Source organism: Rhinatrema bivittatum, chromosome 2, assembly GCF_901001135.1.
Source record: "Rhinatrema bivittatum chromosome 2, aRhiBiv1.1, whole genome shotgun sequence".
Taxonomy (NCBI): domain Eukaryota; kingdom Metazoa; phylum Chordata; class Amphibia; order Gymnophiona; family Rhinatrematidae; genus Rhinatrema; species Rhinatrema bivittatum.
The window spans coordinates 140,900,253-140,925,360 of NC_042616.1; the positions used below are offsets into that span (position 1 = coordinate 140,900,253).

The following is a 25,108-nucleotide window of genomic DNA, read 5'->3' on the forward strand; positions in this document are numbered from 1 at the left end:
TGACTTAAATAGAAAATATGGAGATGTAAGACATGAATACGTATGAAGTAACAGAGATCATTTATGGGAATCTGTTTTGCCTTATAAGGGAAGTGATAGCATATTCACTGACCTAAAAGTGAAAAATCTTAATGAAGGGGTCATCCATTATGGAAGCGCAGTGTTTTACATGCACAGGGGAAAAAAAAAAGGCTATCAAAGAATTCCAGAGAGATACAATGCATTCTGCATGGTACAAGAGTCATCAGAAGAACTGCTGCAAATCATGTGCATGCGATGATCATACGATCTGTTAGCGAAACTGTGTCTGGATCTGAAAACGTTTGTGTATGTGAACTTAACTGTAAAAGTAAGAAAAAAAAAAGGTCTAAGGTGGCTCCTTTGCAAAGTGTAAATGTCTCCAGATAGTTGCTGGGAAATGCAGCAAGCGTGGAAGAGCAACGTTTGTGAGCAGCTATTAGTTAATACACATTTTGTTTTTAAAAGATACTTTTCCAATAGCCCGCACAGGCAAAGGTCTGTGGGTACTTTTTACCTGCGCAGAATGTATAGTTACAGTCATAGGGGCAGCTTTCTTTGTGTAAAATAGTCAGTGACAGAATGCTAACTCTTGTATGTGTGACTCGTGCACTAAGTTTAACATCGTGTGCATAGTAAGCAAGCATCACTAGTACACTGTGCTTGGTTTGTAACAAAACTGGCAGCAGCAGTGGGGGAGGACCAGGACGACATCAGTTAAAGTCAGCACTGTGCTGCTTGTTTTGTTCTGACCAGTGTCTATACTAGATCTTTGAAGAACATACTGATTCAGGTTAAACATGTGAAGGATTTGAAGAATTAGAGGATGGGGATATTGAAATTTTAGTAGCTTAGAAGGGTTTGGAGAATCTAGTTACTGGCATATCTGGTGAGCAGCCGCAGGTGAAGAGCATAGCCATAAAAGCAGTAAATGATAGTGCCAGGGCCAAGAGTAGCCCCCAGGTAGAGCAGATAGTCAAGAGCATGAGAAAATGACCCTGGCCTTATGCCTCCTGGTCCAGCCTAAACTCCAGCTCCTGTAGCACACTCAAGGATCCAGAGAGTGGATCCTGCACAACAATGAAGGCGTGGAGGCACTTTAGAATTAAGGAGAATCAGCATTTTGTAGAATGCATTCACTGTTGGAAGGCCATCAGTAGACGAAAGGTACTCAGTCATCTTTCAAATAATTGTATGCAGTATCATTTGCAAAATCAACAGCCAATAATGTTGGTTTCAGGGGAGGATGACATTAGTCTGGGGATCCTGTTCGCCACTCAAACCATTGGCAGCGGCAGGAAAGCCATAGCAAAGGGGAAGTCCATCTCCCAAGCTAACCTCCTGGCAACTTCCCCTAGTGAGGTAGAAACCAGAAGTCCCCACTCATGCATTAGTAGCAGCATGCCACCATACAGCAGATGGGGTAGTCTTCTGTATCACTGTCCTGGGGCAAGAGGCAGGAAGAATCAAATGTAGTAGCACAGTGTGTCAGGGAAATGACTGCCCTGGATGATCAATGCCTGAAAGTGGTTGAGAACGTGGGATTTAAGAGGCTGCTACACCTCTTAGCCCCCAATTACAAAGTTCTCTCCAGAACAACATTTAGTAGGCAGGTGATCCCACCCTGTAAACCCAGTGCTGTACTCAGATGCAGGCACAACTGGCGATGGCAGAAGGGAGCAGCATCCATTTTACTAGTGACATCTGGATCAGTCAGAATGCTATACATTCCTGCCTCTCCCTGATGGCACACTGGTGACTGGACAAGGTAGGGTCAAGCAGCAACTCTAGCAAGGGGAAGCACCAATAGGGTTCAGAGGGGGCTATGCTGCATACTTAGGTGATGGACAAGAACCATACCTCACTCCATATTTTAGCAGTGATAAGGGAGATGATAGAGAGCTAGTAGATAGCTGACTGTTCCTTTTTTTTTTTTTTTTTGTTACAGATGGTGACAGGACCATTATCAGGGCAGTGAGTGATGGGTGCTATAAAGGAATACAATGCTTTGCACTCTTGCTGCATCTGGCAGAAACAGATATTCTGGGGCTGGGGGCCAAGGACTGTGGTAGCTCTGTGCTCCAGGAACTGATTGAGCATTGCAGAAAAACTGGGAAATTTTAGGCAGACTGTGAAAGATGAGCAGCAGCTCTATGAGAAGCAGGAAGCAGTGGGGGCAACTCTGTACCAGGTTACTCAACATATAAGCACAAGGTAGAATGCCACCTTTTTGAGGATGCAGAGGCTAATGGAGCCAGATGGGGCTGGATGAGATACATCCCAAGGTACTAAGGGAGCTAGGAGGGATGCTGGTGGATCCGTTGAAGGGCCTGTTCAATTGATCCCTGGAGACAGGAGTGGTGCCACAAGACTAGAGAAGGCTGGTTGTAGTCCCACTTCACAAAAGTGGTAGCAGAGAGAAGGTTGGAAACTCTAGCCCGGGTAGCCTTGTTTCAGTGGTAGGAAAATTAATGGAGACCCTGCTGAAAGAAAATCTACAATCCAATGGGATGCAGGATCTGGAGCAACATGGTTTTACAAGAGTAAGATTGTGCCAAATTAATGATTTTTTTTTGATTGGGCAATTTGAGAATTAGATTGAAGATGAGCACTTGTTGTGATTTACTTGGATTTCAGCAAGGCATTTTTGTTGTAATCCAAAAGAGCTGTACATATTGGGGGGGGGGGGGGCAAGAGACTAATGTGCACAGATTGGGAGAGAGACCTTGGGTGATAATATCTGATGATCTGAAGATAGCAAAGCAATATGACAAGATGGTGACTCGAGCCAGAGAGATGCTGTCCTGCACTGAGAGAGGCATAACCAGCAGGAAAAAGGAGGAAGTAACGCCCCCTATATAGGACATTGGTGAGACCTCACCTGGAGTACTGCGCTCAGTTCTGGAGCCTGTATCTCAAGAAGGAAACATTTACGATGGAAGCGATCCAGAAAAAAAGGCAACCCAAATGCTGTAGGGTCTGCACGAAAAGACATATGAAAAGAGATTTCAGAACCTAAATACGTATACTTTAGAGAAGAGGAGAGACAGAGGGGACATGATACAAACTTTTAAATACCTGAAAGATATAAATAATGCACAGGACTCAACCTTTTCCAATGGAAAGGAAGCAGAACTATAGGTCATATGAAATGAAACTCCAAGGGGACAGACTTAGGAGCAAAATCAGGAAATATTTTTTCACAGAAAGGGTGGTGGATGCATGGGATGCCCTCATGGAAGAGATGGTGAAGACAAGAACAGTTATGGAATTCAAAAGGACATGGGATAAGCACACAGTATCCCTAATGGCTAGAAGATGGAATCAAAGAAACGGGGTAACCTGTAGTAACCTTTGCTGTATCATTTCGGTATGAGGGTAATTCACTTGGAGTGGCAGTTATAACCATAAAGAGAAGATATGGGGATAACCCTGCATGAAGCAGTAGGTACAACCCTAAATAGGTAGCCAGCATGGATCATTTTGGTCTTTATCTGTGTAACGCTGGCCGTGGGATGTCCTGTGACCAGCCGCATTCACCCCCATTTTCACGGCTCACACACCACCGAGATGCTGTCCTACCACATCAGCCTGGGGTCTTCTAGGTGTGTGCGGCATGCCTCCTCTTAAAAGCCCTGCAGTGGGAGAACCCTCAGTTGGCACACTCTGATGATGTCATGCGGCGAGGTATTTAAACCCCCACCATGCTATGAACTGATACCTCAGCACATGTCTTCCTGCTCCTGTAGTGCATGCTGCTATTGCTGTCTTGTGCTTGCTTTGCCTTGTCTCGTGGTTTTCTTTGCCTTGCCATGCTGTTTCCTTGCCCATTCTTGTTGTGCCTTCACTAATTTGTTTCATCCGTGTTTTAATCCCCTATCTTTATCCGTCTATTTGTCCGTCTCTGCCTGACTCCTGGTTTTGATCCCAGCTTTGGACCCTGATTATGCCCTTGGACTGTTGTTTGCCCTGACCTCAGCCTGGACCTCGACACTGCTTGATCTCCACCTGCTTAGACCTTGGCCTGGACCTCGACACCATTTGCTCATTGTCCGCCTGGACCTCAGCCCACTACTCAATTTCATCTGACCGCTTCTTACCTGTCAGCCCCTGCAACTTAAGGGCTAAACCTGAGGAGAATGAGGCTGGTATAGGTGAAATCCTAGACCTAGTCCTTGTTTGTGCGAGTCCACCTGCTGTCAGTGTGGGCTGAGTAGGTTAGCCTGCTAGCTGCATCAACCATGCCACAGCCCAAGGGCTCACATCCATGACAATCTGCCATCATTTACTATGTTGTTTTGTACTATGTTGTTGGGTGGATGCTGAAATTGGTGTGACTCACTCACTGGGGTGTCAGGATTGCTTGTAAATCATGCAGGTGACACAAAGTCCTGAAGCCCTTCAAAGTTACTATGGAGGATCTGAGTTCAAAAGCAGCCACCCTGGGTGAGGTCATCCTCATAGTCAATACACTGGAGGCAAAGTTACAGAGTTTCCAACAGGAACGGGGACTGGCACAAGAAGTGTGAGTGCTCGTGGCCTCCTTGCAGCTGCAAGTGCAAAATTGGCTCAGACCCTCACCTAGTTGGATCCTTACATATTGGCCTCCCGTGTGACCCATACCCGAAAGGGAACATGGCCCTCCAGTTTGGAATTCTGGCTTACTGGAAGGAGAAGCTAGGGATTAGGGTGCGGGAACGGGAGCACCGGAGGAAGAAGGGCAGTAGGGATGCAGCAAGGGAAAGGGTGGTGCTCCCCATGAAGTATTATGAGCATCAGCAGCACCCTCTCAGCCACCACTTCCTCCCTCAATCCTGTGGCCACCACAGAACAGGATCGCCTGAGACAAGCCATTCCCAGCACAGAGATCTCCTGACATATATCCACGCTGAATGTGAAGCCCAGCATCATGTACCTGTTTTGCATTATTCTTCTCTTTATGTATCACTTTGCACTTGTCCACATTGAGAAGTGAATTTTCAAACGGGTTTCATGTGTAAAAATAGCATATATGTGTGACAGTAGCATGTATGTATGTGTATGCCATTTGATAAAGTTCAAGAGTGTGTGTGTACTTGCAGGTATTGCACATTTATTTTACTGGAGGTAAAAATGGGCTTTCTAGGAGCATTCCAGGGCGAGGCTCAGAAGTTAGAGATTATTAGCAATATGTCTACAATTTCATTTTTTAGTTATATGTCAGAACTCTGGGGTGCATACCATCTAGTCCCAGTGATTTGTTAGTCTTTAGTTTGTCAATTAGCTCTATTGCATCTTCCCCGTTCACTGTTATTTGATCCAGTTCCTCTGAATTACCAGCCTCAAAGAATGTTACCGGGTTAGGTCTCTCTCCGACCATCCTCCTGAGTAAAGACCAAATGAAAGAATTCATTTCGTTTTTCTGCTATGGCCTTGTCTTCCCTGAGTGCCCCTTTGTACCCCTAGATCATCTGGTGGGCCAACTAATTCCCTCACTTGCTTCTTGCTTTGAATATATGTGAAAAAAAAATATATTTCAAGTTTTTGCCTCTCTGGTAAGTTTCCTTTCAAGTTCTCCTTTGGCCTGCCTTATTAATGCTTTACATCTAACTTGCCAGTGGTTATACTCTATCCTGTTTTCTTCGTTCGAATCCACCTTCCAGTTTTTAAAGGATGTCCTTCCGATTTTAAAAGCCTCTTTCACGCCACCATTTAATGATTCTGGCAGCAGTTTTGTCTTTGGTTGGGTCTCAGTCAAATGAGCCATTTTAAGAGAAGGGACCACCAGAAGTATCTTACCAATAGAGCACAAAAAAGTGAGAGGTAGAATAATGCATAAACGGCTCTTTCAATTAACTCTGGCCTTCCAGTTTTAATGGCTTTAAAATCCAAATCTAGTATCTTCTTTGTGCTTTACCCCTTATTCAGTGATTTGAGGTGCTGATGATACTCTTCTTCCTGCCTCACTCTGAGGCTTGATGTTTCGATGCCACTTGCCACTCTTTTGGTGTCTTGGGATGCGGATGCTGCTGCTGTTGGTGCCCTTTGCCACTCTTTTAGTGCCTTGGGCTTTTCATGTCGGGACATTCACATTGAACATGCATAAGATAGATTTGTATGCACTGCATCTCATGCATATTCAGTGTAGATATCATGAAAACTGGACTGGAGCTACCTACCCCTGGCCTTACAGTGTCATTGCCTCAGGTGCCACTCTCTTGTTCCTCTCTTGGTGCCTTGGAGAACTGTTCACACCTCTGCTCTTGATCCCTTGGTATTCTCCTAAATCAGTGTTTTAGAATGGTAATGTTACAGCTACTGTGTCCTTTATCCTCGCTCAGTGCTTTGGCGTGTGTTTGCCATTTCTCCTGTTATTCTGCTCCTCCCTCGGTGCTTTCAGGAAAGTCTGGTATGCTAGGGACCCTCTCCGCCATCACAAGAATCAGCATCAGGAAAGGCACAGCATAGGGGAAGTCAATCTTCCAATCTGACTTTCTGACCTCTTCCCCTTTCTGATGCCATAAAGAAGCTACATCAGGACCACTACAGACCTGCTCCAGTGTTTCCCCCTGGCTTTACCCTAAACAGGCATAATTCATCGTCTTTCAGCCAGCAGTCTAGAAGGTTCAATTGGTCTTTCACCCCTACATACAGGTCTGAGGACCAACTTTCATACCAGGGCTGCTGTGGACTACTCATTTCTCCCCAGGGACAGTACGTTCACCATCTTTCTCCTACTAGATAGTTCCATTAGCCTTCTGCCCCTATACCGAGGCTCAATGACCAATTTGCATGGCAGGACCACTACAAAACTCCGTCACAGTTTGCTCTGGCTTCATCCCCTTGATCATGATGCTTTGCCTCTCACGGTGCCTTGGGGTGTTTATGCCCCTCTTATGGACTACTGGGGTGTTCGTGTCACTGTTAGTGCACTTTGCACCTCTGTTGGTGATCTGGGGTGTTCAAGCCTCTGTTCTGGCTGCTCTGCCCCTCTCACGGTGCCTTGGAGGTGTTCCTGCCAGTGTTGCTGTTACTTTGCCTCACTCTTGGTGTCTTGGGAGTGCTCTTCCCTCTGCTGCTGCTGATGCCTGCCTGCAAGTTTCATTAAACTTGGATTAAAATATCTCAGTTTTAGAAACAGTTTTAGAGTCCAAAATAAAATGCATTGCTTCCATTGATTTCAATAGAAACAAATTAAACAAAATAATGAAATGTAATTGTTATTTATTTACTTGTTTGTGTACCGTCACTCTGTATTCAGTCAAGGCGGTTCACAACAAATGAATAAAATAACTTTGGAAGTGAAACAAGCAAAAAATGACAGAAAATGGCAAATGAACCGAAATAAGGAACCAAACCAATTTTTTGGGGGGGGCACATTCTTATCCCAGACAAGTGAATATTGTTTGGTTCAAACTGCGTATTAAAAAAATTGTGACTTCAAACATAAAATATATGAACACCAAAAAGCGTTACGATCTTACAGAAATTACTGTTGTGCTCTCTTGGACGATACTTTTCCATCTGCTTGCGACTATGAATATTTTATGCACAGAGGGCACGGCATTTAATTGACTTTACTTATTCACACAGCACATACACAGTAGATGTTTTCTTATATAAAGAACAAAACCCTGCTGTCTACTGTAAATGACCAGATTGTTTTCCTTTTAACAAGGACAGCCTGCATCAGTCTTAATGGAAGAAAATCTCAGTCTAATTTTGTGGACTTTAAAAGATGCTGTTAAGGTTTTTTTTTTTGCCCCCATTTATCCTCCCTGGACAGGCCTTTCACGTTTCCCATTCAGCTTGTACACCAAGAGGTCAGCACTTGCCTTTTCTCCGATTATTCCCACATCTGCCTCCTCTCCGTATGAACAGCGGTGCACAAAGCTCTGGTGTTCTGAAGAGCAGGTTGCAGCTACTTCCTGGGGCAATTTCCCTGCTTTTCCCATTACTGGCCAGAGGACGCTGGCAGGAAGGCAGCAGCTGTTTTTGCTTCAGAGAGGTGCATTCTTTCAGAAGGACTCTCAACGCTGGAGAGAAAGGGAAACTATTGCCAGAGACAGTGATAGGATCCAGGACTCTGACAGAACTGTAGGAAGTGTTACCCGCCAGTCTATCAGCTGCCGCTCTGGAGTGTAGTCTTTTGATTTAAATATAGCATAAATTGTGTACTGAGGTTAGTCACACAATGAGGCATTGTAATATGAAGTTAATGTGCCCTGAATTAGGACATGCTGTACCTAGAAAACAACCAGAGCTAGCAATATATATCTAATGAGGAGATATTTGTAACGCAATGCAAGGGGGTCTAAGAGCCTCTGCTGAATGAGGACGCCAGCCTTTATTTTATTCTTTGACCCTCCAAATGAAAATTGCACTCGTCAAATGTCTTCCAAATTCACTTTCCATGTCACTTACAGCAGCAATGTTTATAGCTGAGTTACTAAACACATCTATTTGCCAATATTAATGAATGCTTTCTACTCACTGAGGATGTTTGCTTAAGTTAGTGATCCCATACAATTTCCTATTCCTCCTTTTGGGATTCAAGCTCAACTGGAACTGGTTACAGTTCCAATTGAGCCATTATTTGAAACTATTGGGGCATTTTCCCTGTTTTTTTTTATCTGCCACCCAACTCAGCCCAGCCAGTGCCGTGACGGCCCTTGGCCTGGGACCACAAAGCACAGCTCCCTCCATAACCAGGCTAATGGGGATCTCGAGTTTAGCCACTAGGAAGCCAGCATGAGGGGAGGTGGGGGACACTGGGAAGACTGTCACTGCATGCTGGCTACTATACCAGGGATGGAGTGCTGAATAAAGCTTTTAGGAAAATTGGCATCAAAACCAGTGCTTCAAGCCCCTGTGGGAGCTTCAATTCCACTCACCCCCCCCCCCCCCCCCCAAAGTGAAGAAGGCTTACCATGTCCAAAGGAACCCATCCCACCCCACATCCAGAACAAAGGCTAACTGCCCCCCGCCACCCATCCACCTTCCTTGACATCCAGATCAAGAGACCAAAATGACTCAAAGTAACTACCGTGCTGACATCCAGATCAAGAGTCTGCTTGATCTGACATAATCCCCAAACCCCAGAGTCAAAATCAAGGGCCCACCAAAAAGCAATCTCTCAGCCCTGCCCTCTTCATCGCCCCAAGCCAGGGAACCCTCTCCCTGCCTACCACATCCAAAGGGCTAGAGAGAGAGCAAGATTCATTTTTTGCCCTGCCTACTCCACGAGTAAAATGTTGCCCGGTGCCCTTCTTCATGCAGGCCAAGAGGGAGGGGAGGGGAGAGGAAACCACAGCCCTCATCAGAGTCTGTATAGCCACTCAAGATTTAAGGACAACTGAGAAGGTGTAGTTAAGTTTTAGCATTCTTGATAAGGAATGTCATTTGTGTTTAACCTAAGGCAATATGCACTGACTGCAAATGAACTTCAATGAGCTACTCTGCTTAGCATGCATTTGCATGTTATGCAGCTCATTTAAATTTTTTTCACATTATATTCTTGGTTATTCGGCACTAGGGTTCACACAAGCGCATTAACACCGAGTTAATGCACATTAAATTATTGTGTTAACTAAAGCAGACATTTAATCTGCATTAACACACTTTAGTAAGACCTCAAAGTCTTCAATCAGTTCATAGATTATGATCCCCCAAAACGTCTTTGGTGTTGAATACAGTTGTGGATTCTTGAGGGTGAGCTATAGTCCAATCATAGTAAACCTATGGCTGGTACGGGAATCAGTGGCTTTTTTAGATTTTGATACTATGTCTAAGAAATGCATGGCCTACCATGCCGTGCAGTTAAATCTCTCTGGTTTTGGTGGAATAATGCTTTCAAAGTGCATAAACTCCCCCTCACTGTAAACAAGACAGCAAACATATTCCTAGTAGCTTCTGCAAGAACTCTCTGGTACACAACTAATAACGGTGTTCTCTGTGCTTGGGCTTATGATTATGGCTCAACATTCCTCTCGCCAGGCATATGCTATTTTGATGACATGTCATCCTCACAACAAATTCCAAAGACTGAAAGTCCACATCCAATCCAAACTTCTGACCGCCTGACACCTCTTCCTACGGAGTAATCCAGGGGAAGGAAGGGAAAAAACGTGCCTCTGTAGCTAGTTCTGCAGGAAGGAACCCAATTCTTCCCCAATGTCAGATACAGAGATTGGATCAGAAATTGCTGGACTAACACTTTTTCCTAGAATGTGGTTACTATATAATATGCACCACTATCTGTTCTCATCTAAAATCAAATCGTGTCTCTTTACTTTTGTACTGATTTAGTGCGGTAGCCATATCTACTTCCACTGGCAAAATGCACCTCATTTCAACCCCTAAGTGAAAGTTTGTCACAAAGGTTGTTTGGAGAAACCAAAATTGCCAGTTAACTATTCTGCTAGATAGAGGCAACAGCGTGAGAATTAACACAGCAGCTTAACACAGTTGGGGGAAAATTCTCCAGGCATTAAGGGTCTGATTATTTCTTTTTCAGAAAGGTTTTTCTCCCAGTATGTTCCTATGAGGAAAGGCTTTGCCAAATCAGGTCCAGCTCAGGTTACAGAGAGGATTTTAATGCCCAGCATTAATGTTTGAAACAGCCTGCAAATGAAAAGCAAAACTCCTGAATGCAGATTTGGAGCCACTGCTTTCTTTGGAAATGTGTGGCTTTAAGAAGGTGCTCTGCTCCCACGTTAGCATGAGCTTGTCCAAGCTGAAGGCAGGAGTGACATCTCCTTCCCTAGCTTTTAAGGAAAAGACAGCAACTTACTTTGCTTTCACGCCCTCTCCAAGAAGTCACCTGCACTGCCTCAGTCGCAAGAGAGACATCGAGTCTGATCCAAGTGAGCGCCGTCCTCAGCTTTCAAAATAGAAGCCTGGGCTAAACCTTTGTATTTCGCACCGATTCGTCCTGCTCCCTAGATGGACGACGGGAAAAAGCCGAAGAGTTTCCTCTCTGCTGGCTGAAGGCAAGGCAACAGCATTTTCTTTTGCTCAGCGCTCCGGGTTAGACTGCTTTAATAATAAGTTGATGCAGTTTTCCAGACAAGAAGCCAGTTTCTCCTCCCTTTGGAATTCAGTTACTACCTAACCTCATTGGTTTGATGCTCAACCACAGACTGCATCACAGCAGATGACTCAACCCCTGAACAATTTTTTTTTTCTCTTTGCAAACAGAAGATCCACACTGAAGAATCAAAACGACTCTTCTAAGTGAGACTACCACAGAAAACAAAAGATCACAAGTTGATTTTATTTTTATAGTGGAACTAGGCATTTTATTGTCTAAAAATAAAACACTAAAAGAAACACGGGCTGGTTTCTCACCAGCAGAAGCATATACCTCTATCAAGATTCAACGGAATTCCATTGAGAAAAGCCAGAAATGGACCATTTCTAATATCTTGGTAAAAGATTTTCAAGAAATCCCACACCGATATCTTAAAGTAAACCCTGCAAACTTTTAACACACTAACACTAACAGGAAGAAGACAAAGAGCTGAGAAAAAGAGAATAGGTATTGATTAACCAACAGCTGCAAATTATCATACTGAACTCTGGCAGCACTCCTAAATCAACGCCATAGCTGTCTTATCATAACATTGCACAAGTGAGATCTCTTGAAAAACAACAGGGACGAGTAGAAATGGTTCAGAACAATTTGTAAACTATGTTCAGGAGCACTGCAAGGAATTCTACGCAAAATTCCAGGCTACACTAGGTGTGTGTGATAAGGAATTCTGTCTAGCGATTAGAGTTATGAAAACTTTGTACACTGAAAGAACCACCAGGCTCATCACCCTTCACAACAGTACAAAGGACAAACTACTTCATCTCCTTCTATCCAGGCTTAATGACCGATACACTCCCACTTGGGACTTGGAAATATTTCTGTCAAAAAATTATTCATGGATGTATCTGGGCCTTTTTATCAGCACTTCCTGGAGCAGGCGTTAATAGCTGAGCCTTCCTTAAACCAGTACAGAAAAGCAGAAAAAAAACTACTTTTCTGTACTGCCTCCTACTTAATATCATTGTGATATTAAGTAAGAGGAAAAACTAAAGCAATTTAACAAAAAAAAAAAAAGAGCAGGCAGTCGGGTACAAGAAACGGATGCTCATTTGAGAAGCGTCCGTTTCCTGAACCCACCCCTGGCTGTGCGACGTTTAGAGAAACCGACGCCAATAAACTCGGCGTCAGTTTTCCTAACCGGTGGACGGCCGACGCACTTCGGGCTCTCCTTGCTAACGTGACCCCCTAATTTAAATATTTCATGGCGCCCCCGGGGGGGGGGGGGGGGGGGGAGGGTGCCTGGGGGTGCGTAAAGTAAGGGATTTTCCTTCAGAGGAGGATCCCCAAGCTGCGTTATGCTAGAATACCCGGCGCGTGCTCGGAAGAAGTTAGCTGCCGAATCTCCAGGTGAAGTTTTTCAAAGTCATCATCAGAGAAATCAGTCCTTCAGCCCACAGATGATTCAATCAAACAAACCCATGGTGAGGTCTGCTAGAAGGACTGCCAGAGCTGCTAAGCCAAACCAAACTCCGCGGTGGTTCCCATTCATGGAGGAAGCATCTGCTGCTGCCTTGGCTGTAGGCAGGACTGAAGATGCAACATTGCCAGTGGATTGGGGGTGAGGTGGGGAGGGTCTCAAGCTTCTGGGACACTGGCTGTGGCTTCTGTGCAAGCAGAGGTTGGTGTAGGGAGCCAGAATGGCAAAGGGAGAAAATGCTGCCCTTTTCTCTAGCAATCAAACAGAATAGAGTTCTTGCCTCCATGCAGCTTTCTTCTCTTGCCATGGGACCCCCGTGTTTCAGTGAAGATCATTATAGCTCTAGTTCCAGAGAGTTCTAAGCTTAATGTCACCGTGGAAATGCTCTGGAAATTGATTGCAAAGAGTGCGCACAGGTTTCCCCATGAAACCTCATAACCCGGAGATCTCCGGAAACTCCATCCCCACCCCCACCCCCCCCCCTCACCACTTGGAAAGGTAACATTTGGTGAAAAACTCCCGTTTGCAAGTCTCACCTCAACCCCTCTTTTTTTGTTTAAAAAGTAACATCCCTGGCTCCTTGCCGCCCCATTGCCCAACATAGCCCACTCTCCGGACTGCCCCCCAGACTCACCAAATTCCTCCTGGTGGCTTAGTGGGGACCCGGGAGTGACCCCTCTGTTCCCAGACCCGGCGGCTACCATTTTAAAAAATGGCCCCGGCCCTTTGTCCCTATCATGTGACAAAGGCCACCACTGCCTCTGGGTAGTCCTGTCACAAGCCGGGGGCAAAGGGTCAGTGCCATTTTTTAAAATGGCAGCCACCGGGTCTGGGAGCAGAGGGGTCACTCTCAGGCCCCCATCAGACCAGCAGGATGAATGTGAAACATATGGGAAGGGGGCTGGGAGTGTGGGTCACAGGAGGGCTAGCAGCAAGGGTGGGGCTATTTTTTTTAAACAAAATGGTGGGGCAGTGGGTGGGTCATGTGAATCTGGGTTTTCTACCAAGTATCATCTTTCCAGGGGAACTCTGGCTGCCTCCAGGAGCAATGGGGGTGGGGTCTCTCCAGAGACCCCTGGGGTCTTTTCATTTTTTTAGGTATCTGGAAACAGCATGCAGTATTTGCAAATAGTGCACAGTATCTTCCAAAACAAAAAAAACACAAAACAAAAAAAAGTTTCAAACAAAACAAAATTCTAAGCGAAACAATTTTTGCTCTGCTCACCCCTGTTATCTGCTTCTTTGCATCTAATGACATGGACAGCTGTGCTTCTAGTTACTTACCAGTACAGACCAACATGGATTGGTCTTTAGGAATGTTTTATTTTCCTGAAGAAGGCCACAAAATTTCTCATTTACAATGTCAGAATTTTCCCCACTGTTTCAAGAAAGCAGGAGAACAAAGGGTTTTGGGTTTTTTTGCCTTCACCAGGAGATTATCAAAATTGAGCCGTAACAATATCCTTGCATTACCCCTGGAAGTACAAGGTTGCATTTAACCAGAAATGTTCCTGTTTTTGGATCCAGGTCAATCTGCCCAGACCCATGATACAAGTTTAGAGCAGGATTCTTCATCACTTCCGTTTTCTTAATTAACGATTCTTGTGGGGGAAGAGGAGAGCAGTTTCTGAGCTCAGCGAGTAATATCATAAATGTCCATCTGGCAAATATTTCTTTTATTCTGAAAACTCTGCGATAATTAATTTGTGGTATTTGTGAGGATCCGTCATTGGTGAGAGGCCCCAGGAACCAGCAGCTAGATGTCTGGGCAGGCAAGCTCAGACAGACAAACGGTGAGAGAAGAGAAGTTAAGTGTCTTCCACTTGAATCAACCGCCTTCCCCTCAAGGTGAGCCCTCAAGTATTAGGGGCGCAAGGCATGGGTAGCTGGGGTAACCCCTGATCCAAACAAGGTGCTAGAAGCCTGGAACACAGCAAAAGGCCGGAGTACATCAGGAAACCAGGAACATGAAAAAGGTTAAAGAGGAAAGCTGAAGGGAAGAATCAGAGGCGATGAAGTCTTCTGGGTCCAGGTAACAGGAATGAAGACAGAGTAAGAGGGCCAGGAAGTAGAACAAACTCTGGCAACTGGCTGACCAAAACCCCAAGTAAAAATACATATACTTAGGGCCTGATTTTAAAAAGCATTTACTCTCTTAAAACTCTGTTTTACATGTGTAAATGCACTTTACTTGAGTAAGTGGGTTTTAGAAAATTGCTACAATATAGGCCATTGAATTGTCCACAGGAATTTATCACATATGTGAGTAAATGGCTTTTGAAAATTGCTACGATAGTATGTTACATTTATGCGCATATCTCCTTTAAATATTCACCTGTTAGGTAGGAAACAAGATGGCCACTAGGAGAAAGTGAGGGGCACAGAGCTGGAAAGGACTGAATAGATAATCCAAGCAGCTCACAGCACCACCTGTAGGCCAAAGATAAATTCAGCAATAGATCCTCAAAGTATTGGTTTCCTCTACTCATTGAGGACTTAAACTTAACCAGGAAGAGAATACGTTCTTTCATAAATGTGTGAACATTTACAAGAGATGATCTTTTATTTCTTATTTTCTGTTTTCTGCCCCTTAGTTTATGGGTTGCACATTTTTTTTATATGATATATATGAGGTCTGACAATTAAGTTCGCAAACTTGCTACCGTGCGCTTACATTAACAGCACTGTACAACAGCTCGGTAAGTTTTCATAATCAGTGTCTCACAGCTGTGTTCGTGTCGATGTGTGGTGCTGTCTTGCTGAGTGGCATTCATTATTGTTGTTGTATGTTTTTGTGTGCTGTCGCGAACATGATCGGAGTTTGAATTAGAGCAATGAACAAACATTAAATTTCTTGTTAAACTTGGCAAGTGAAAGCAGAGACATGTTAGTCCAAGTTTATGGGGATAATGCCATGAAGAAAACAGCAGTGGTCAAATGGATTAAACGTTTTTCTGAGGGGAGAGAAAGCGTCACTGATGAAGAGAGGTCAGGGTGGCCAATAACGAGCAGAACTGACGACCACATTGCAAAAATTTGTCAAATTGTCAAAATCGTTGGCTGACTGTGAGAAACATAGCAGACCAAGAAAACATCGATATAGAAACAGGAAAATCTTAACTGAAAATCTTGGCATGAGAAAGGTGTGTGCAAAAACGGTTCCAAAGGAGCTCACCGATGAACAAAAGCAAAGGAGAGTCAAAGTTTGCCAAGACCTTTTGGAGAGGCAAGACGATGTTTTGGGCCGTGTTATCACTGGTGATGAAACATGGGTGTACAAATACGACCCTGAAACAAAGCGTCAAAGTGCAAAATGGAAGACAGCCAATTCTCCACAACCAAAAGGCTCCGTCAGTCCAAATCAAGAGTCAAAGCGATGTTGCTAACCTTTTTTGATATTGGAGGGGATTATTCATTATGAATTTGTACCAACTGGTCAAACTGTTAACCAAGTTTACTATTTGGAAGTGCTGAAAAGGCTGCGTGAAAAAGTTAGACGAAAAAGACCTGAACTTTTCGCCAGCAACTCATGGCTCTTGCATCACGACAATGCACCAGCTCACACGGCACTGTCTGTGAGGGAGTTTTTAGCTAGTAAACACCCTGTATTGGAATACCCTCCCTACTCATCTGATCTGGCCCCCAATGACTTTTTTCTTTATCCGAAAATAAAGGAAATATTGAAAGGAAGACATTTTAATGACCTTCAAGACATCAAGGGTAATACGACGACAGCTCTGATTGGCGATTCCAGAAAAATAATTCCAAAGGGTGGTGTGGACTAGGCGTTGACGTCGGTGCATAGCTTCCCAAGGGAAGTACTTCAAAGGTGACCGTCGTGATATTCAGCAATGAGGAATGTAGCACTTTTTCTAGGATGAGTTCATGAACTTAATTGTTAGCCCCTCGTATTTATAAAACTTATATTTAAAAAAAAATGTCACTTGTTTGAGTAAATACAAATAGTTGTATCCTGCTGAAAGGCCTCACACAACAACAGAAAAATTCCAATTAAACCTCTTTACCATCCACAGAAGGAAAAGCAGAGTCTTTAGGAGAAAAAGGATGCCCCTGACCTGCCCAACAGAGACAGAGGGACCCTCCAACTGTCACATGGATTCTCTAACCTGAGTCCAGGGGGAGGGAGAATGGGGATGGAAAAACAAGAGACAAAAAAAATTAGTATTTCCTTTCTTTTGGTGTGTTTTCAGTAAATATTTTATTTTTGCCCCACATGATGGCCTTGACTTTCAAAGTGACTTATGTGCATAAAAGCGCATTGAAAATCAGGGGGCTGTGAATGTAAGAGGGCAATTTTACAACAGCTTGAATTTTCAAAGCAGACTTAAGTCTGCTTTAAAAATGTGCAGGTTTCCCCAGATATTTGTCCTCAGAGCTCAAAAAACAGAGGGGGTTCCTCAACCCCTTAAATTTTTAGTCGTACTTTGTGACGGACAAAGTAAACGGTGGCAAATAAAGACCTGTCTGCCCAGCCGGGATTCCTCCTCTCTGAATTTCTATCACTTTGATTAGCTGAATATATCAATTCCCATGCTTAAACCAACACCAGCTCCCTCCCTGGGCTTTTCTGCAATATCTCAACCCTGTTTCTGCCACCGCGCTCCATCTCTGTCCCAAATTATGTTACGGTGCTGGCCTGCACTGGGAGGCTCTCTCGGGCATTGTTTTCCTCTTTAATTCTTATAAAGACCAATACTTCATCAAACCCCTCAGGCCATCTTTCATGACCTTCTGGAAACGCAACTTTACAGCTCACAGCACTACATTTATAATAGCCACATCAGGGAGGGATAACATTTCTAAAAATCTGGGCTTCAGCCAAAATGTTTTTAAGATCTGGGGCAAACTCTGTCCCACCCAACTTTTGTATTGTTCATGCCATTGATTTCTTATTTTTCACTTCATTTTCATATTTTTGTTATTTTGCTAATTTTTTGGCTTGTCATTGTTTCTTTTGCTTATTTCACTTTCTGCCTCCATCCTCTTCCCTTCCTTCCCTTCCACGTCATCCTTCCCTCTCTCTCTGGCTTCTCTGCCCGCCCCCCCCCCCCCCCCTCCTATTCTTCACCCACAGCTTTTCTCCCGGACCGGCATCTGCAGCCGTCTCTCTCCCTAGGCCCAGACCGACGGCAGTAGCAGCTCCTTCTCGGCGAAGGTCCACGGCAGCAGACGCGGATCCTGTTCCAATCCGAGCCCAACCACAGAGGAGGCTGCTTCTCCCATGCCAGCAGAAGGCATCAAGAAACAAATTGTTAGGCATCTGAATTACCCTGCGCCTGGAAATTTTCCACCCTGATCATATGATTTTTTTTCCCCCTTCATATTTTCACTAAATTTAAATGTTCATGAAAGATGTTGATTCGAAGAGTTTCATTTACTTGAACAACAAGCAAAACATGGCAGTGAGCCCCTGCGTCAGTGTGTAGCTTCAACCCACTTCCACGGATAATAAGATTTTTTTTTTTATTTTGGTTACAGGGCGTGGAAACAAAACTAACAGAAATAAACCCTGGCATCTCTTTTGATGCAGTCAAAAAGGGTACCAATTATTAGCAACTGTGATAATAGGCATCTGCCTACTGAACACTGAGCTGAGTTCACTGCGTCACCATACCGCTTATAGATGACAGTCGTTTTTGGTCACTTAGCAATCTGAAATAGAGCCTCGATTGTTGGGTCAAATATATCCATGTCATTCAATTCTTTATGCATATATAATTACAAAACCGAATTGAGCCATCCAATCCCCCCCCCCCCCCCCCCGCTCTGAATATATGACGACAATCATTATTATTCTTACTATTATTACAGTGGGTCCTCTTCAAGACAAATGGGATGGGGACCAACACAAAGGGAAGAGAAACAGACTGCCACAAAAAATACAATTCAAGAATTTTATATAAGATTTCAGTTTGCTATGAAGACCAAATGTGCTAAAAAGGGTGTCTTGTACAGGAGGGAGAGGGAGTTATTTAGAAGATTTTCTTAATCTTCCCAGGGTAAGCCTAGATACTGTGGCAGCCCCCTCCTCTACCATCTGAAAAAGAGAACAGCACTGGAAGAAAGGCAGCTACCTGTGTGTTCTTGCCACTGGGAAAAAAAGTATCAAGGTCCAGCAAACCACAGAGTTAGGAAAATGTAGGATAAGCTCCATTAGACCAGAGACCTGAAATATATTACTTTTTACCAGGGAAATATTCAACACCCAGTCAAGGGTGCTCAACCTTTGTCACTGGCAACTGTAAAGTCCCTCTGGGCTCACTAGCATTAAGGCCCTAGTTAACTCCTTTCAGCTAGTGCAGTATAGGCTGGTAATTGGAGGGAGGCACCATTCATAAGCATCCCCTCCCTTGAAGAAGCTGGGATGCCCCCCCCCCCGGTGAAGCAATACAGGCAGCTCTCTGCTGAGAGACTGGAGGCTGCACTTGTTTCAGAGTCAGGTAGCAGTGCAGGAGCGTTTTTCTGATTTGGATTCTTGGCCTAGAGGATCCAGGCAAGCCTTGCCTGGGGATCCTGAGCAAGGTCAGGAATCCCCACCAACTGGCTGATGGGGCTTACCTCCAAGTTGTTTTCTGATTTTAAGATCATAAGAACATGCCATACTGGGTCAGACCAAGGGTCCATCAAGCCCAGCATCCTGTTTCCAACAGTGGCCAATCCAGGCCATAAGAACCTGGCAAGTACCCAAACACTAAGTCTATTCCATGTTACCATTGCTAATGGCAGTGGCTATTCTCTAAGTGAACTTAATAGCAGGTAATGGACTTCTCCTCCAAGAACTTATCCAATCCTTTTTTTAAACACAGTTACACTAACTGCACTAACCACATCCTCTGGCAACAAATTCCAGAGTTTAATTGTGCGTTGAGTTAAAAAGAACTTTCTCCGATTAGTTTTAAATGTGCCACATGCTAACTTCATGGAGTGCCCCATAGTCTTTTTACTATCCGAAAGAGTAAATAACAGATTCACATCTACCCGTCTAGACCTCTCGTGATTTTAAACACCTCTATCATATCCCCCCTCAGCCATCCTTCTCCAAGCTGAAAAGTCCTAACCTCTTTAGTCTTTCCTCACAGGGGAGCTGTTCCATTCCCTTTATCATTTTGGTTGCCCTTCTCTGTACCTTATCCATCGCAACTATATCTTTTTTTAAATACGGTGACCAGAATTGTACACAGTATTCAAGGTGCGGTCTCACCATGAAGTGATACAGAGGCATTATGACATTTTCCGTTTTATTCACCTTTCCCTTTCTAATAATTCCCAACATTCTCCCGCAGCACACTGAACCAATGATTTCAATGTGTTATCCACTATCTCTTTCTTGGGTAGTAGCTCCTAATATGGAACCTAACATTGTGTAACTATAGCATGGGTTATTTTTTCCTATATGCATCACCTTGCACTTATCCACATTAAATTTCATCTGCCATTTCGATGCTCAATTTTCCAGTCTCACAAGGTCTTCCTCCAATTTATCACAATCTGCTTGTGATTTAACTACTCTGAACAATTTTGCATCACCTGCAAATTTGATTATCTCACTAGTCGTATTTCTTTCCAGATCATTTATAAATATATTGAAAAGTACGGGTCCCAATACAGATCCCTGAGGCACTCCACTGCCCACTCCCTGCCACTGAGAAAACTGTCCATTTAATCCTACTCTCTGTTTCCTGTCTTTTAGCCAGTTTGTAATCCATGAAAGGAGATCGCCACCTATCCCATTACTTTTTTACTTTTCCTAGAAGCCTCTCATGAGGAACTTTGTCAAACGCCTTCTGAAAATCCAAATACACTACATCTGCTGGTTCACCTTTATCTACATGTTTATTAATTCCTTCAAAAAAGTGAAGCAAGACTTGCCTTTGGTAAAGCCATGCTGACTTTGTTCCATTAAACCATGTCTTTCTATATGTTCTGTGATTTTGATATTTAGAACAATTTCCACTATTTTTTCCTGGCACTGAAGTCAGGCTAACTGGTCTGTAGTTTCCTGGATCGCCCCTGGAGCCCTTTTTAAATATTGGGGTTACATTAGCCACCATCCAGTCTTCAGGAACAATGGATGATTTTAAAGATAGGTTACAAATTTTTATTAATAGGTCTGAAATTTCATTTTTGAATTCCTTCAGAACCCTGGGGTGTATACCATCCGGTCCAGGTGATTTACTACTCTTCAGTTTGTCAATCAGGCCTACCACATCTTCTAGGTTCACCGTGATTTGGTTCAGTCCATCTGGATCATTAGCCATGAAAACCTTCTCTGGTATGGGTACCTCCCCAACATGCTCTTCAGTAAACAACGAAGCAAATAAATCATTTAATATTTCTGCGATGGCCTTATCTTCTCTAAGTGCCCCTTTAACCCTTCGATCATCTAACAGTCCAACTGACTCCCTCACAGGCTTTCTGCTTCGGATATATTTTAAAAAGTTTTTACTGTGAGTTTTTGCCTCTATGGCCAACTGTTATGAATCGGAAAGTGGACCCCTGTTCCAAAGTAGAGTCAGCGCTACTGAAAAAGAAATCAACCCTCTTCAGTCTCTACTGTCAGATGGCAAGGCCTGTAGAAGATGTTCAGATGAAGGCTTCACCCTGGAAGCTTGTCATCCCCCCAGGAGGAGCCCGTAGGGACACGGCCGCTGGGACTTAGGAGACTCCCTGAAGAGTGAAGATGGTCTGGATGCAGGCGCCTCCTGCAGGCCATGGGTTCCAGACGGCTGGCGCCTCCGGGAGTATACGTCAAAAGATAGTCCAAGTCCAGTCCAAGGGTCGAAGTCCAGAGAGAGGTCAAGAGCTGGTCCAGGAGCAGACGGGAGAATGGTCCGAAGCCGATCCAGGAGCAAAGAAGGAGAAGGGTCCAGAGCCAATCCAAGTCAATACCAGATCACCACCACCGGTCCAAGGGTCAGGAGCCAAAGAGTCAGTCCAACGAGGAGAAGAGCAGAAGCGGGACGAAAGGCGGATCCGGAACACAGACCCAGGAACCAAGCAAGAGCCTCAATTCCAAGGCAAGGTCTGGGTGTTAGACCTTGCCTTAAGTACAGGAACCAGGAGGCAGAGTTTCAGGGGGGAGCGATGACAATTTCCGGTCATGGCTCCTTTAAATCTCTTCTTCAGCCATGCGCATGGCTCTTAGCTGAAACGGGGGAGGGGGGGGAGGAGCCAGCCCGGCCGAGAGGAACCATGCGGCCGAGCTTAGGCAGTAGTCCGGAGAAAGGCAAAAGAAGGCTGCCTGCTACAGCAGGAGCCTCCGGCAAGGTCCTACGGTCAGGGTAAGCAGCTATTGCCGTGGTTGTCGGCCCGACCCGGGTTGCGACCTGCCGCGGCCGGCGGCCATGACACCTGGCCCCGGTCCGCCGGGGTCAGCGGTCCTAACACCAACTTCTTTTCAAATTCTCTCTTAGCCTGTCTAATCAATGTCTTACATTTAACTTGCCAATGCTTATGCATTATCCTATTTTCTTCTGTTGGATCCTTCTTCCAATTTTTGAATGAAGATCTTTTGGCTAAAATAGCTTCTTTCACCTCACCTTTTAAACCATGCCAGTAATTGTTTTGCCTTCTTTCCACCTTTCTTAATGTGTGAAATACATCTGGACTGTGCTTCTAGGATGGTATTTTTTAACAATGACCACTTCTCTTGCATACTTTTTACCTTTGTAGCTGCTCCTTTCAGTTTTTTTCTATTTTTCTCATTTTATCAAAGTTTCTCTTTTGAAAGCATGAGAGCCATGGATTTGCTTACTGTCCCCCTTCCAATCATTAATTCAAATTTGATCATATTATGATCATTCTTGCCATGCGGCCCCACCACCGTTACCTCTCTCACCAAATCCAGTGCTCCACTGAGAATTAGATCTAAAATTGCTCCCTCTCTTGTTGGTTCCTGAACCAATTGCTCCATAAAAATGTCATTTATTCCATCCAGGAACGTTACATCTCTAGCATGTCCCGATGATACATTTACCCAGTCAATATTGGGGTAATTGAAATCTCCCATTATTACCGCACTACCAATTTGGTTAGCTTCCCTAATTTCTCTTAGCATTTCACTGTCCGTCTCACCATCTTGACCAGGTGGACGGTAGTATACTCCTATCACTATAGTCTTCCCCGACACACAAGGGATTTCTACCCATAAAGATTCAATTGTGCACTTAGTCTCTTGTAGGATGTTTATCCTGTTGGACTCTATGCCATCCTGGACATAAAGCTCCACACCGCCTTCCAGGTGCTCCTCTCTGTCATTGCGATATAATTTGTACCCCAGTATAGCACTATCCCATTGGTTATCCTCCTTCCACCATGTCTCTGAGATGCCAATTAAGTCTATGTCAACATTCACTGCTATACATTCTAATTCTCCCATCTTACTTCTTAGACTTCTGGCATTAGCATACAGACATTTCAAAGGGTGTTTTTTGTTTGTATTTTCATTCTGCAAATACATTCTCGTGCTAGGAAGCCTTATGAGACCCCTGGGTGCCGCCTGGGGAAAGGACATGGGGAACTCTTTCCCTGGGGGGGACAGGGGGGCCTGGATAAGGAAGACCCGCCTCTCGGCAACCCCCGTGAGGACAGAGGAATGGTGGTGACCTGACACAAGGGTCTTCTGGAGTCTTGGATCAGTTTTTGGGGAAAGGGACTTTGTGGTTGGAAGAACCAGGAAGAAGAATTAATGTTTCCCCCCCTTCCTGCCCAGATGTACTCCAGAGTGGATCCCTGCCATCGCGGGATTCAAGAGAAGAGAGAGAGCGAGAGAGGCAGTTGGAGAGGAGAAATGAGTAAGATCAAACTGAGAGCTATCGAGGTCTCCCAATTAGAGAGTCTTCACCCCCTGGGGAAGAGAGGAAAATTTGGACTCTCTGTGCAGAGACTGTGTTATCCATTATTGCCAAATTTTTTTTGGGGGGGGGAGGGGTTTCTGCCCACACAAAGGTATACGCTGTCCATTTGGGAGCCTCATTTTATCCAAGCCCTGCAGGATGAGTGCTTCCCTGCCCTGGTGTTGAGACCCCCATGCACAGACAGAGGAGAGAGTGTAACTGGGAAAAACATCGTCCGTGGTGCTGAGGACTATGTTAATTGTGCCAAAGTTTTCATCTGATTCACCTTCGGTAAAATATTTTATTTTGGACACTCAGAGTCTCCGGTGATTTATTTGGCACTAGCAGCCCTCACAGCAGTAAACAGGAATATCTCTCCCAGGGAAAGAGGGTATCAAGGCAGCCCTGTCACTGGGGGCCCTGAAGGAATAATTCCCTCCCCCCCCACCAACAAAGAATTCAGGCCTTGGGAAACAGAGGCTTGTGTAAAGAGCTAGCGTGTGCGACCCGGCCCCCGAAAAGAGACCGAAATTCTTTTCTGGCCCTCTCGGTGTGTAGCCTGTCCCTGGAGATGGGGGTTACACAATCTGGTAACCAGATTAACTTTTCAGGCAGAAGTAGGACTAAATGATTATTATCACCAGATTCATTAAAGATAATATAAAAAGCAAAGTTTGATTTAAAGGGAACAATACAGTAGCTGTATTAACACAGGAATGCAATAAAGTATCAGGAATGTGGAGAAACGTAGTGGGCCCTGAATGCAATCAGTCAGGTCACATTACTTCTGAGGGAAGTGTAGAAAATACACGCTGTGTGCCAGAGACATCTGGTTTATATCTGGCAACTTCAGATGACCAAAATCAAAATCACATTTGCCATGAATGGGAATATAAATTGTTGGATTTAACTATGATGGAGAAGTTAATAATGTAAGCAGAAGTGAATCATAGGAAGAATCGTAAACACAGTTAAAATACCCATAAGAGCAATATTCAAAGGATTTGTCCACCTGTAGCTTTTATAACTAGCTGCACAAACACTGAGGTTTGAGATTTTTCTCCTTTCCCCCCCAGTTAAAAGTCTGTCCAGACAAATTACTACCCAGAAAAAATGTACCTGGGTAGAAAGAGTCAGTGCGGGGGCAGGGTTTCTGAGTCATTTATCACACCTCACTGAGAAATCTGCACTGAAAAGTAAACATTCAGCCTGGTTCACAAAGGCCTTTCCCCCCCCTCCCCCCTCATCCTGTGTCTATGGGTAAACAGCTTAGTAACACAGGCCCATTATCAACATTTACTCTTCATTTTTGTAATGTCAACAAATTTAAGCCTGGAGTGAACACTTTCCTGAGCGTCACATGTTGTCCAGGCTTAGGTGATGCCACACAGAATTGTCCTTATCAAAGCCAGCTAATGCAGTCCCCGTCCCGGTCAGCTGTCAGGCACAGGGGTACACGGGGAGAGTCCTCACGGACCATACAAGGCCCCATTCTCCCCCAACTCCACCCCCAAGCTTACCGCATAGGGGAATAGACAGACTTTTTAAGGCCCTCAGGGTTTTGTTTTCCCTCTGGGGCTCCTCTGCTCGCCAGCCCAGACACACACCCACAAAAATAAAACAACACATTTCACTCCAAAAGCTGCTTTAGAAAAATAAAGTCTTTACTGAAACTATTAAGCGGGAAACAAAATCCATAAAAATCTGGAAACGCCAGTGGCAATGCTTCAATGCTGTAACTCA

At 44.5% G+C, this 25,108-nt stretch overlaps 1 protein-coding gene across 20 annotated transcripts in view; it reads right to left on the reverse strand.

Moving 5' to 3' along the window:
* KIAA1217 (KIAA1217 ortholog) overlaps positions 1 to 25,108 on the reverse strand; it is a 925,495-nt gene that overhangs the window by 209,893 nt on the left and 690,494 nt on the right. The window contains exon 1 of one of the 20 annotated variants that reach the window (XM_029588695.1): positions 10,790 to 11,037. The exons of the other annotated variants lie outside the window; for them this stretch is intronic. The gene's annotated coding sequence lies outside the window, so the exon portion shown is untranslated. Of the gene's footprint in view, positions 1 to 10,789; positions 11,038 to 25,108 lie in introns of those variants that run through there. 20 annotated transcript variants of the gene reach the window in all.